The sequence below is a fragment of the Xenopus laevis genome, chromosome 6L (assembly GCF_017654675.1).
Source record: "Xenopus laevis strain J_2021 chromosome 6L, Xenopus_laevis_v10.1, whole genome shotgun sequence".
NCBI classification, from domain to species: Eukaryota; Metazoa; Chordata; class Amphibia; order Anura; family Pipidae; genus Xenopus; species Xenopus laevis.
The window spans coordinates 86,842,581-86,854,293 of record NC_054381.1 but is presented as its reverse complement, the minus strand read 5'-3'; the positions used below and the strand labels follow the sequence as shown (position 1 = coordinate 86,854,293).

The 11,713-nt window shown below is 43.0% G+C and overlaps 2 long non-coding RNA genes across 2 annotated transcripts; one reads left to right on the top strand and one right to left on the bottom strand.

Moving 5' to 3' along the window:
- Positions 1-440: 440 nt before the first annotated feature.
- Positions 441-1,165, top strand: LOC121394866. Its single transcript, XR_005962048.1, has 4 exons — positions 441-551; positions 640-773; positions 848-971; positions 1,069-1,165. It is a non-coding gene; the product is annotated as an uncharacterized LOC121394866 (long non-coding RNA).
- A 1,873-nt stretch (positions 1,166-3,038) lies between these two features.
- LOC121394679 lies at positions 3,039-4,148 on the bottom strand. The gene is made up of 3 exons (XR_005961924.1): positions 4,123-4,148; positions 3,984-4,043; positions 3,039-3,077 (listed from the first exon to the last, which is right to left on the bottom strand). It is a non-coding gene; the product is annotated as an uncharacterized LOC121394679 (long non-coding RNA).
- Positions 4,149-11,713: the final 7,565 nt, after the last annotated feature.

Here is an 11,713-nt window from a genome sequence, read left to right as displayed (position 1 = left end):
TCAAACCATGTTTTTCCACTGTAAATCTGGTCATTTGCTTAACCTTTAGCCCTCTTTCACACGAGCATTTGAAGCTGCGCTCCCCTGCGTTCTGTTTTTATGTGTTTAGCCGCAGCGGAGCACAGGAGTAGACGCATTCAGTTGTTTGAAATGGGACTGTACTCCACAAACACAACAAAAATTTACCATGTTGCGTCTCAATCTGTACAGCCCCATTGAAAACAACTGCATGCGTCTACTCCTGCGCTCCCCTGTAATGAGGTTTAGTAATGTCATGATCTAGATCAACTCAATAATGTCTGAAATCCATTAATTCCTAGGTCAGTTGTTTGGCCTTAATATGTTTGCCTTGTCATGAGTGTTATATGTCAGGTCTTTATAACCAATCTCGATTATTAGGCCTTATATGATTGATGTGAAATTAAATTGTTTGGAATGGATATCTGGAAAGTAAACAATTTTTTATACTTTTCTTCCAAATGAACAGCCTGCTGATGGTGATGTGCTGACGTGCCCCTAGCAGTGAATGCTTTCCTGTAACATCTTATGCTGTAAGCAGAAAAATGATGAGATGACAAACAAATTTACATGTGTATACACATATTCAAGAGAAACCATTATCTGTACTTGTCATTTCAGCTTTCTGGCCTACTACTGTGTTATGGTTATACTTCACGTGTGTCAAACTCTACTTTATTATCTTGGTACTTGCCCACAGAGGATACAGACATGGACACTGACTGATTGGCCACGCCTCAAACTCCGTTATTCAGGTATTTAGGAATTACTCAGGGAATTGTAAAAGATATTGCTAACAACTTACCATATTATTTGTGTGCCTTTGCAGCCTCTCCATGTGCAAACTTTTCCTGAAGTACTAAATTGGACTCAACACAAGCGACAGATGTGATGAACTGACAGCTGTTTGGCTCATTTGAACCTGGGTGGAGTCACCTTTCGAAAACATATCAGTAAGTGGCAGTGTTTGTTTAGCAATGACAGGCTTTTGTGTGGCTACTTAAATTTGTTTAGATTTGTGTTAATGCATTTTTCTTGTTTGATCCACAGGTATGGCTTCTTCTGTTTTCTTGTTTGAAATGACATTACCCATGTTACTATTTTGGACTAGCACCTTGTCAAAAAAGAAAAACAAACACACCCGGTAATGTTTCAGTGCCTTTACTGACACAATCTTTGTCAAAATCCAAAACAGTTGAACAACAATAAAAAGACAATATATATCAGTAGAAAGTTTGTTTGTTTGTTTTTGGAACACACAATAGTTATTTAAAACCATTAAATATGTACCTTAGCTGGAAGGCACAGGAGGAATTTGGTCTCAACATATATTTCAAAATATAGCAGCCCCTATAGACCACTAAAGGGCAAAAGCTTTACAAACATTTTACAAAGCATTTGTTGCATGACATTGATAATGCACCCCAGGATTCATTATGGCCAACTTTACATTAAACAGTATCCAAAAATTTGGCCCTGATAAGCTTGTGTCCAAAACAATAATATAACAATCAATATGATGTACAAATGACACTTGTCAATATATGACAATTTGGCCAGTTGAAAAGCATCAACAATATGAGATTAGTGCTGGCTAGGTAGAGTGTTGGACACCCAACAATGCTTGATAGTGCAAAGTAACAACCAAGGCTTTGTGCCTATAAGGCATATCATACACCTTGGACTTGCTATTGAATGAGCACAGGTGGAGGAGGAGGAGGAGGAGGTAGTAGGCATTAGCACCTATTAGGAGTGCTGGGTAGCCAAAGTAGGCCAGAGGTAGGCAACATAACTTCTTGTGCAAAGTAACAACCATTTGTGCCTATAAGGCATATCATACACCTAGGACTTGCTATTGAATGAGCACAGGTGGAGGAGGAGGAGGAGGTAGTAGGCGTTAGCACCTATTGGGAGTGCTGGGTAGCCAAAGTAGGCCAGAGGTAGGCAACATAACTTCTTGTGCAAAGTAACAACCATTTGTGCCTATAAGGCATATCATACACCTAGGACTTGCTATTGAATGAGCACAGGTGGAGGAGGAGGTAGTAGGCGTTAGCACCTATTAGGAGTGCTGGGTAGCCAAAGTAGGCCAGAGGTAGCATATGTTAACATATGTTATGTTTGAACTAATTAGTGAAAAATACACAAGCAAAAGAGTAGTATTTCAATTCTTTGAGCCTTACATGTAACATTTTGGTCCCAAGTGAATGTTTTGGGAAACACTGCAGCATTACTATAGAAATATGTTAATGCACTTTGATGTTTGTAAGTGCTTTTCCAGATGTTATTGGAAAGGGTGCCAATGGATGGTAGATATGGCACACCTTGGTGCTGATAACACCATAAATAGACAAATATGTTAGAGCAAATGCACTTTGATGTTTGTAAGTGCTTTTCCAGATGTTATTGGAAAGGGTGCCAATAGATCTTAAAATGGCACCCCTCAGTGAAGAGAATGCAGCATGGTCTAAACAATGGGATGTGTTGTTTGGATGTCAGTCCCATTGCTGGGTAACGGACAAAGTCACACCTGAAGCGTGAATTGGGCGAAGTTCTTTGCCAGGATAAAATGGGCAAAGAGGCCAGTGTCAGTTGGAGAAGTGACACAGACTGGAGCTAGGGACGTTTGCGCTTATCCCCTCGGACAGGACCTTGTCCCCTTCCACGCCCCCTTCCTCTGCGCTGCTGAGGAGATGCAGGGGGTGGAGGGGGAGCAGCAGCAGGACCAGGGACTGGACCCTCAGCAAAACCTCGTGGTTGGTGAGCCAGTTCTCCAATACTTGCCACCAGGTCCTGGATGTTTCTTTCCATGGTTTGCTCCATGCTCTGCATGCTTTCACGGAAGGAGCCATGTATGAGAGCAAACCATCTGCGCATCCAGAGTTCCTGGCGGCGTTGCTGGCGAATTATTGTAGTCAGAAGCCCTATATAGTCCCCATGTCTCACACCCAGTCGCTGTGGTTGCTCCTGTGGTGGTCCCCCAATTGGTGCAGCGGCGGCAGGAGCAGCAGCACCCACTTCGGCAGCAGGAGCAGCAGCACCCGCTTCAGCAGCATGACCTACAACAAAAATCAAATATAAAGATCGCTACATTTATTGGACATGTCCATATCCCATAACAAAAAAACAAAGGTGGGAAAGGAAGCTCACAAAGATAATCTTAGAAGATAAATTGGTGTTGGGTGTTTCCATGTTTGGGTGTGGGGGGGGGGGGCTAAATCATTCCAATACTGGTTTTGAAATAGAACATTAATCTGTATATTGTCAAAATATATGTGTTTTTGGTTTGCCTTGTTTGTCATCAGCTGCAAGTTAAGGAGATAGTATGAGACACACAATGAGAGTGGTGATTGAACCTGGGAGAGGGGAGTGAAACTTGACAGAGGGGTGGTATAGGAGGTGGGAGCAAGAACAGAGAGGGAACCTGCAAGTGGAAAGGGAGACCGCAGAGACAGCATGGAGGGAGAAAACTACTATGAGGCATGAGGAGCCAGAGTAAAACTTGAGACGGTGGGTGGCTTGGAGTGAGGGGGAGCAAGATGGACCATGTAAAAGGAAAAAGAAAAGTGTCGACTCAACAGGTGAGAATGTACGCTGAGCAGAGCCAACAGTCAGTAGGATTTTAAAGTGGGGCTGAGAGAGAGTGAAATAGCAGTAGCGCTGTATGGTGTATGGTGATTTCAGGCTGACAGTCAGAACGGGAGAGGCACAGGAAGAGGAAGGGAGAGATGCAGAGCCAGAGCAGCAGAAGAATCTGATATAATTGACACTTTGGTCGCATAAGGAAATGCCCAAAATGTATATTCTATCCAAAATCTGTCTTTAACAACCTACTGCTTTTCATTAACACTGAAGAGGCACATAAAGTAGGCTGCATAAGGGACTCAGTAAATGTGCTTTGCATGTTTGTGACACACATACAGACAAATAAAGGAAGGGCTTATTAGGGAAAACATTGCTCTTACGTCTGGGGGGCACCACAGGTATCACGGCTGGCGACTGGGCGCGCCGGGGAGCTCGATGTTCTGTAATGTGAAATTGGACATTAGTAATGTTGTAAACTATTTGAGGAAGCAACTACATTGGCCACAAACATGTCTGTACCTTGAGCTTGTGGGCCTCTAGGGCTATCTGCGTCCTCACCCTCTTCCTGGGGCTGCAGAGGATCAAGGTCCTGGTCCTGGTCACTGTCCGTGGGTTGTGGCGCTGTCCGCGGTGGTGCTGCAATTGTTAAGAAATGTGCTAAATAAATTTGACAGTCATAAGCTACTACAATTGCACTTGTTTATTAGACTGATGGACACACCTACAACATGTTTTTGAAATATTTAAGTTAGCCTTTAAAATAATAACTAAATGTAATGGGCGAGGAAACAAGATGGTAAAGTCCATGTGGAGTCTATCAGGGCACTGCAAGGGAGATGCTAAGGTTGAAAAGTTAAATACATGACACAAAGGCACTGTTTGCAATGATGTGAGAAGCACAGAATGTAATAGGTGACAATACAGGTGCTGTAGGCTCTACATCTGTTGCTTCACACTTTTACACACTGAAGTTAAAGGGTTTGTTAACCTTAAAGTAATGTTTTCCTATGGTACACAATATTGTGTTTTTTTTTATCAGCTCTACAGTAGACTATTTTGAAAATGTGGTTGCTAGGATGTAAATTACCATAGCAACCATACATTCCTATAAATCGGAGACTGGAATAGAATGATATGACAGTCTAAAATGATAACATAACATGCTTCAAGTTAACTTCAAGGTCAACGACCCTTTTAATCCACTTTAGAAACATTTCTGTTCTAGTAGGGAAATGGTTAATAAACGTTTGCCTTTTTGGCAATGTTACAGCTGCACGTAATTAACTACTATAAAAACAAACAACAATCCTGGAAACATAAAATCCTCTAATGGCAAACAGGAGCAATACTTACGCAAAGAAGCTAAATGATAAAGGGGAAATGAGTTATTTAGGCAAATGATAAGAATGTGGATAAAAGCAGTAAGAATGTTGTGTATTAAAATGTACTTACTTCTCCAGTCTGTGTCATGTAATGACCCCTCCAAACCTTCACAGACCTCTCTGCCCATAATGTCCAGAAGCCGGCGTTCATAAGGCTGCAGCCTCAAAGATGGTAAAGGGCCACCGCCGGTCTTCTGGGCCTTTGCTCTCCTGGCAGCAAACTTCGCCCGTATCCAACGCTTCAGGTCACTGAAGCGCTTGTACACAGTGTTGCGATCTCTGTGTACAGTGCCTACAGCGTTGACTTTGTCCGTTACTAGCTGCCAGATTTTTTTTACGTCTGGCAGCATTGATGCGATGGGATCGACATCCAAACAACACATCCCATTGAACGATGACTTCATCAACCAGCGCTGCATTCTCTTCACTGGTAAATCTTCGGCCCATTCGCCCACTGGGGCCCTCATCTCCGTCGTCGTCATCAATATCCTCCTCCTCCTCTGGCCTCCTCTGTGAGGCCGGTGTGGGTTCCTCTTGCCTCCTCCTGGTGGTCATCGATGTAGTTCCAGCCCTGGCTGGGGTGCGGGACCTGCCACGTGTCCCCGATGTTGGGGGGACACGTGGCGTGCCCTGGGGGAGGCCCTACTTCCCCTGGCTGGAGTGCGGGACCTGCCACGTGTCCCCGATGTTGGGGGGGACACGTGGCGTGCCCTGGGGGAGGCCCTACTTCCCCTGGCTGGGGTGCGGGACCTGCCACGTGTCCCCGATGTTGGGGGGGACATGTGGCGTGCCCTGGGGGAGGCCCTACTTCCCCTGGCTGGGGTGCGGGAACTGCCACGTGTCCCCGATGTTGAGGGGGACACGTGGCATGCCCTGGGGGAGGCCCTACTTCCCCTGGCTGGGGTGCGGGACCTTCCACGTGTCCCCGATGTTGGGGGGGGGACACGTGGCGTGCCCTGGGGGAGGCCCTGCTTCCCCTGGCTGGGGTGCGGGACCTTCCACGTGTCCCCGATGTTGGGGGGGACACGTGGCGGGCCCTGGGGGAGGCCCTGCTTCCCCTGACTGGGGTGCGGGACCTTCCACGTGTCCCCGATGTTGGGGGGGACACGTGGCGTGCCCTGGGGGAGGCCCTACTTCCCCTGGCTGGGGTGCGGGACCTTCCACGTGTCCCCGATGTTGGGGGGGACACGTGGCGTGCCCTGGGGGAGGCCCTGCTTCCCCTGGCTGGGGTGCGGGACCTTCCACGTGTCCCCGATGTTGGGGGGGACACGTGGCGTGCCCTGGGGGAGGCCCTACTTCCCCTGGCTGGGGTGCAGGACCTTCCACGTGTCCCCGATGTTGGGGGGGACACGTGGCGTGAGCTGGGGGAGCTCATAGTCCTGCCACTCCCAGACCTCTCCTCTCCCCCTCTATGGGACACTCCACCTGACAGGCTCTCCTCCTCCACCTCAGCCCAGGAACCCCTCCCTCTGACACTCCAGCCCCTGTCCCCCTCTCTCCCCCTCCTGTGGTGACGTACATCCCACGTAGTGTGGGATGTAGCCACCCTGGGCACCTCATCAGGGCTGGAACCACATTCGCCTTCCTCCTCCTCACTCCTTCTTTCCATTTTGTTGGCAGCACTTTGGAAACCTCCTCCACCTGGCTCATCCAAATAGCAAGTGCGCATTAAGGGCGCAAATGCACCTAAAATGGCCTCCAGAGGACTTCCTGTTTGTAAAAAATGGCAGAAAGGAAGTGGGGCATGAAAAATTCGAATCGATCGATTCGAATAGAAGTGGGGCAAAGGCTACCTTCAATCATCTTCGACTATTCGATACTTGCAAACCTTCGCATTGTAGCATGGAATCGATCGATCGAACAATGTTTTCCTTCGATCGAAAGCGGACGTATTCGATCGAAGACAGCCTTCGATTATCGTAGCATACCAATTCGATGCTCGAATATCGAAGTATTTAAAATTCGATATTCGACCCTTGATAAATGTGCCCCTGTGTGTTCATTTCAAGTCACACCATTAACTTGTATTTTTAATTGATATCTATTGAATTTAATTTCAAATTATTGAAATTATTGATTATTGAAATACAAAATTGTATTGTTATTGTAAATAGCAAACGTTATTGTGACAATACAATATTACAATATTTTTCAATAAGAAGCTTTATTAAATATACTTTGCACTAGTGCAACTGTAATATTCAGAATCATTCCACTGCTGCATTGGGTTACTGTATATTTTCCAATTTTGCAAAAACTATTCACCTAATTTTTTAGTTAATGACTTTTAGCTTAAATGCTTTCCTTGGAAAGCATTACTTGGAAATGCACATTTTTTCATCAATTTATTTGATGTATGCAGTGCATGAATATTTTGTATTATAATTAAGACATCTGGTCCATTTATTATTTGACCTTTGAAGTGCGTATTCTATAACCTTGCCATTTACAACAAAAAGCTAATGCAGACAATAGTCAAATTCAGACTAACATTTCTATTTTGTTTTAAGCATGTTAAAATGGGACAAACATCACATGGAGGTTAACTGTGCCTATATTATTTCTTTATAAAGAATTAATTTTATCAGAGGACAGATAAAGAGAAAAAATCATTGAGTTCTTTAAGGTGCCAGTATTATAGCATAGCATGCCATTCTGTTTGAAAATGGTATGTAATGTCATGTTGCTAATAACATTGGCTTTAATGGTTGCTGCTGCTAACCTTATTGAATAGTTTTTGTGTATATTTGCACTATTGTTTGGTAGTCATGGCAATAACAGCCTAGTCCAGATGTGATAACTACATAGTTAATGTTGTTATGTTTGATGTTTTACAAAATACCATACTTTCCTCCTATGCTTCATATGCATCTATTGGGTAGCCTTGCCATTTGTACTTACTGTATGTCTACCTGTTGCTGTACAGGTAAGCCTTGTACATTTTATCAGTACAGTGGAGCAGTCGAGCAAGCTGCTGAACACAGTAAGTGCTATGTGGAAGTGTGGGGGGGGGAAGACACACCTGCCAAATGGAAGGGAGCTTCAAGGAGCACATAATGTAGATTTTGGGCTTACTAGGGGCATATGCCAGGACTTGCCAGACCAAGTGTAGAAGAATGCCTCATGTAGTGCCTGAACAGAAAGTCACTTCCCTGGATGATCAATTTATAGAAGGATTATGTGACGGCAGCCAAGGTAGACCAAGGGGCAAATTCACCAACCCGCGAAAATTCGCCAGCACTGGCTTTGCGCACATCGCAACACTTCTCCAGGCGTAAGTTTGCCTGGACAACACTAATTCACGAAGATCCGAAGTTGCACACAGGGTACCGAACACTGGCGAAATTACGCCAGCGAAATTACGCTCAGCAGTTCGAAGTTACGATAGCGTTGGCTAATTAGCATATAGTGTGCAGTTAAAGTACAATGGATGTATATGCTGCAGCAAATACATTACACTCCACAAGTCCAGGGAACCTTAATAAAATTATATAAAGTTGTTATAATGCCCTACACATGTGCCCACAGTATAGTTTAGGCTCCATATGTTAGCAAATGTAGGGGGGAAGGAGGGTACCCCCAAAAAAATGTACGATCTTTTTCAGTCTATCACCCTTTAAATAGGAAAAAACGCCAGCGTTGAAAAATTTTCAACTTTTTTTGAGGAACTCCTATCTACTCTATTGCACTTCGCCTGGTCTGAGGTGGTGAAGGCAAGTCTGGCGATAGAGATAACAGTCAGTAAAATCAAAAACTTCGTGAATTTGTGTAGTAACGCTCTTTCGACACACCGAAAATTCGCCTGGCGTTAGAGTGCAAAGTTGCACCAGAGTCTTTCTCCTTGGCGAAATTATGCCAGCAAATTTATGCCAGCTACCATTAGTAAATCGGCGAAGTGCCAAAATGACGTCACGCTGGCAAATTTTCGCCAGCGTTAGCCACTTCGCACTTTAGTAAATTTCCCCACATGAATCACTTTAAATAAAAGAGAAGTAACAGTATTAAATACAGAGTTTTGGAATGCTTTTTATTGATGGGAACCAAAAAGGGAAATGTTTCATGAGTTACTGGGCCTGAACTGATAGAAGATCCATATGCCACAAGGATCATGCTATGCATCTTCTTAAGTTGAAGAGAAAGCTAAAGGGTGTTAGCCACTTGAGAGTCCATGAAATACTATTAGGTTCTGAATCAGTGATTGCTGAAACTCCACTGATGTGTTTTTCCACTGCAAAGTGGGCGAAATAGTGAGGAGAGAAGCAGGAGAAAGATTGGGGAACAGCTCCAAACGTTTAAGTCTTTACCAGAAGTGGAAGAACCGTGTCAGACAATCACGAATGAGGTGACAGGCTGCAGTACAGATACAGATTTAATCAATGACATCTCAGTCATTCTTCCCAAGACAAAGGTGACCTCAGAGTACCAATTTTCATCAGCTTAATATCAGGTGGTGAAACAGGAGAGGACAGAGCTCATAGGTGGCAGTGCATATGGAGTAACCCATGAAGGAGGAGGATGGACACGTTTATGGACTAGAGAAGGCAGAAGAAGCAGAGCTAGATGATATAGCAAGAGGCTGAAGAGTCCTTAGTTGTTCTTGGATGGAGTTATACCTTTTTTCTGCTCCTAAACCACTTGGAAAAATTGCTGTGACAGGAAGGAGAGGCCTGAGGATCCTTCTGCTTGATCCATGATGGCCTGGTTATACTTACCAGGTATGATCAAGTATCGAAGGGTTGTACGCCGTGCATGTACTGTGACATGCGCAATGCACCATTACGCATGCATCAAGCTGCTTGGCGCTGATATGTCATGACACACACATCGCATCGAACCTTGCACAAGCACTGGCATACTGGTGATTTCACAGGCAGCAAACCGTTTCCTTACAGGCATAGCTATGCAATCATATGATGTCAGGCATTCCTTACAGCAGTTCAGCACACTGGGATGCAAGTGATCTCTATATTATAATTGCCTTACGTGGCATTGCATTCATCTTACTGATGCAGCATTGAGAAATTAAGGAATGAAGCAAGGTAGGAAGGAAAATGCATGCAACTGTACACTCACAGCATGCCCACATGCCACCCCTTATGTGGCATGTTCAAAACAATGGCACACTTACAAGTTGATACTTGAAAGATCTTATATTTAAGGCAATAAACAGCTGATTTTGGTACATGGTACCGAACATCTGCTTAGTAAATGAGCCCTTTTGCATTAAAGCCTTATAGCTTAGCTGTGAAGCTGTAAAACAAGAAATCTAATTTAACTTACTGAAGGCTTCTTTATATCAAGCTTTTTAAATTTAAATCATTTTAACACTTCAAGATGAAAAGATACACTTTATTTCATATCATGAGGTTGTATTTATTCCAATTCTATAAGTTTATTACATTTAAGGGTCCCTGATCATACCTCTGTGAGTATGTTTTGCAGCTTCTTTAATATTTAGACTGTGCAATGAGTATCAGTCTTGGGAGTAGAAATCCCAAATTGAAATATTAGCCCTGACATCCAGCTTGATTGTTACCTATTGATATTCAAGTGCAACACTTATTAGCTGCAGGTGGCTTTTTATTTCTTATCCCCAATGCAATAGGAAAGATGTATATCATGATCTAGGTAGCTAAATGCATTTTAACTGTTATGTCTACTATTTCTTTCATTACTTTTATATTCATTACTTTTGAACATCTGGAAAATATGAGAAGTGGTAATAAATGAAATTAACTAAACAATATCCTTTAGCTTCATATGATTACTACAGATATATTTGATATGTTTACTTAACAAAGTATGAAATAAAATAAACATGTTGAGATCAGTCAAGAATTTGGTCACCACAAGGGTCTTCAAAATAAAAAGACTCTGTATGCATAGCTAACCAAAGAAACATATAAGCAACAATTTGCATGTCTGTATGCATATGCCGGCTCTTTATGCATATGCAGGCTCTATATGTATAGCTAGCCAAAGAAACATATAAGCAGCAATTTGCATTTTATTGTCTAAATTTCCATTTTAAAAAAGTCATTATTCTATTGTGCTCCATAGAGTCTATAAAGTAAATAGCCACAATTTAAAAGTCCATTTCACCCCCTTGTTCAACAATATGACAGTGAATAGGGATTGTGCTAAACATACTCTACAGTTGATATTTCTTGAATTAAACAGGGATATTGAAGCTACTCTAAGGGGGTTAGTTACTAAACCACAGCTTTATCTGGTCAGGCTTTTTGGGGCAAAAACTTGAATTTCTAGAGGAAAAAAAAACCTTGAATGTTTCAAGAAATATTATATCCCAATAAAAATCCGCCATCTCAAACCTGTCAAGATCATGTATAAGTAAAAGGGAGATGTGCCTATCCCAACTGGAAGTTATCATGGTTTGCGCAGGGTTTAGCCTGATAATCTGATATTTTCAGGGGTTTTCGGGCAACAACCCCAAAAAATCAAGTGATTCATGAAAAAAGTTTTTTTATTAATAAATAAGGCAACATTGGGGATGGGAGTTTGGACGAGTTATTTTTATTTAAATTTTGAGATGAATTTGGATTTTAGTAAATACCCCCCATCCAAATTTGTTCTTTTAAGGTAGATTGCCAGTTCACATATAACCCCCCTTCACAACAGATTCCTGGTAACAAATCAGTTACAAAAATGAGGGTGGTACAGTGTTGTATATTGGTATTCAAATGAGAGAGTGAAGGCTGAATATGAGT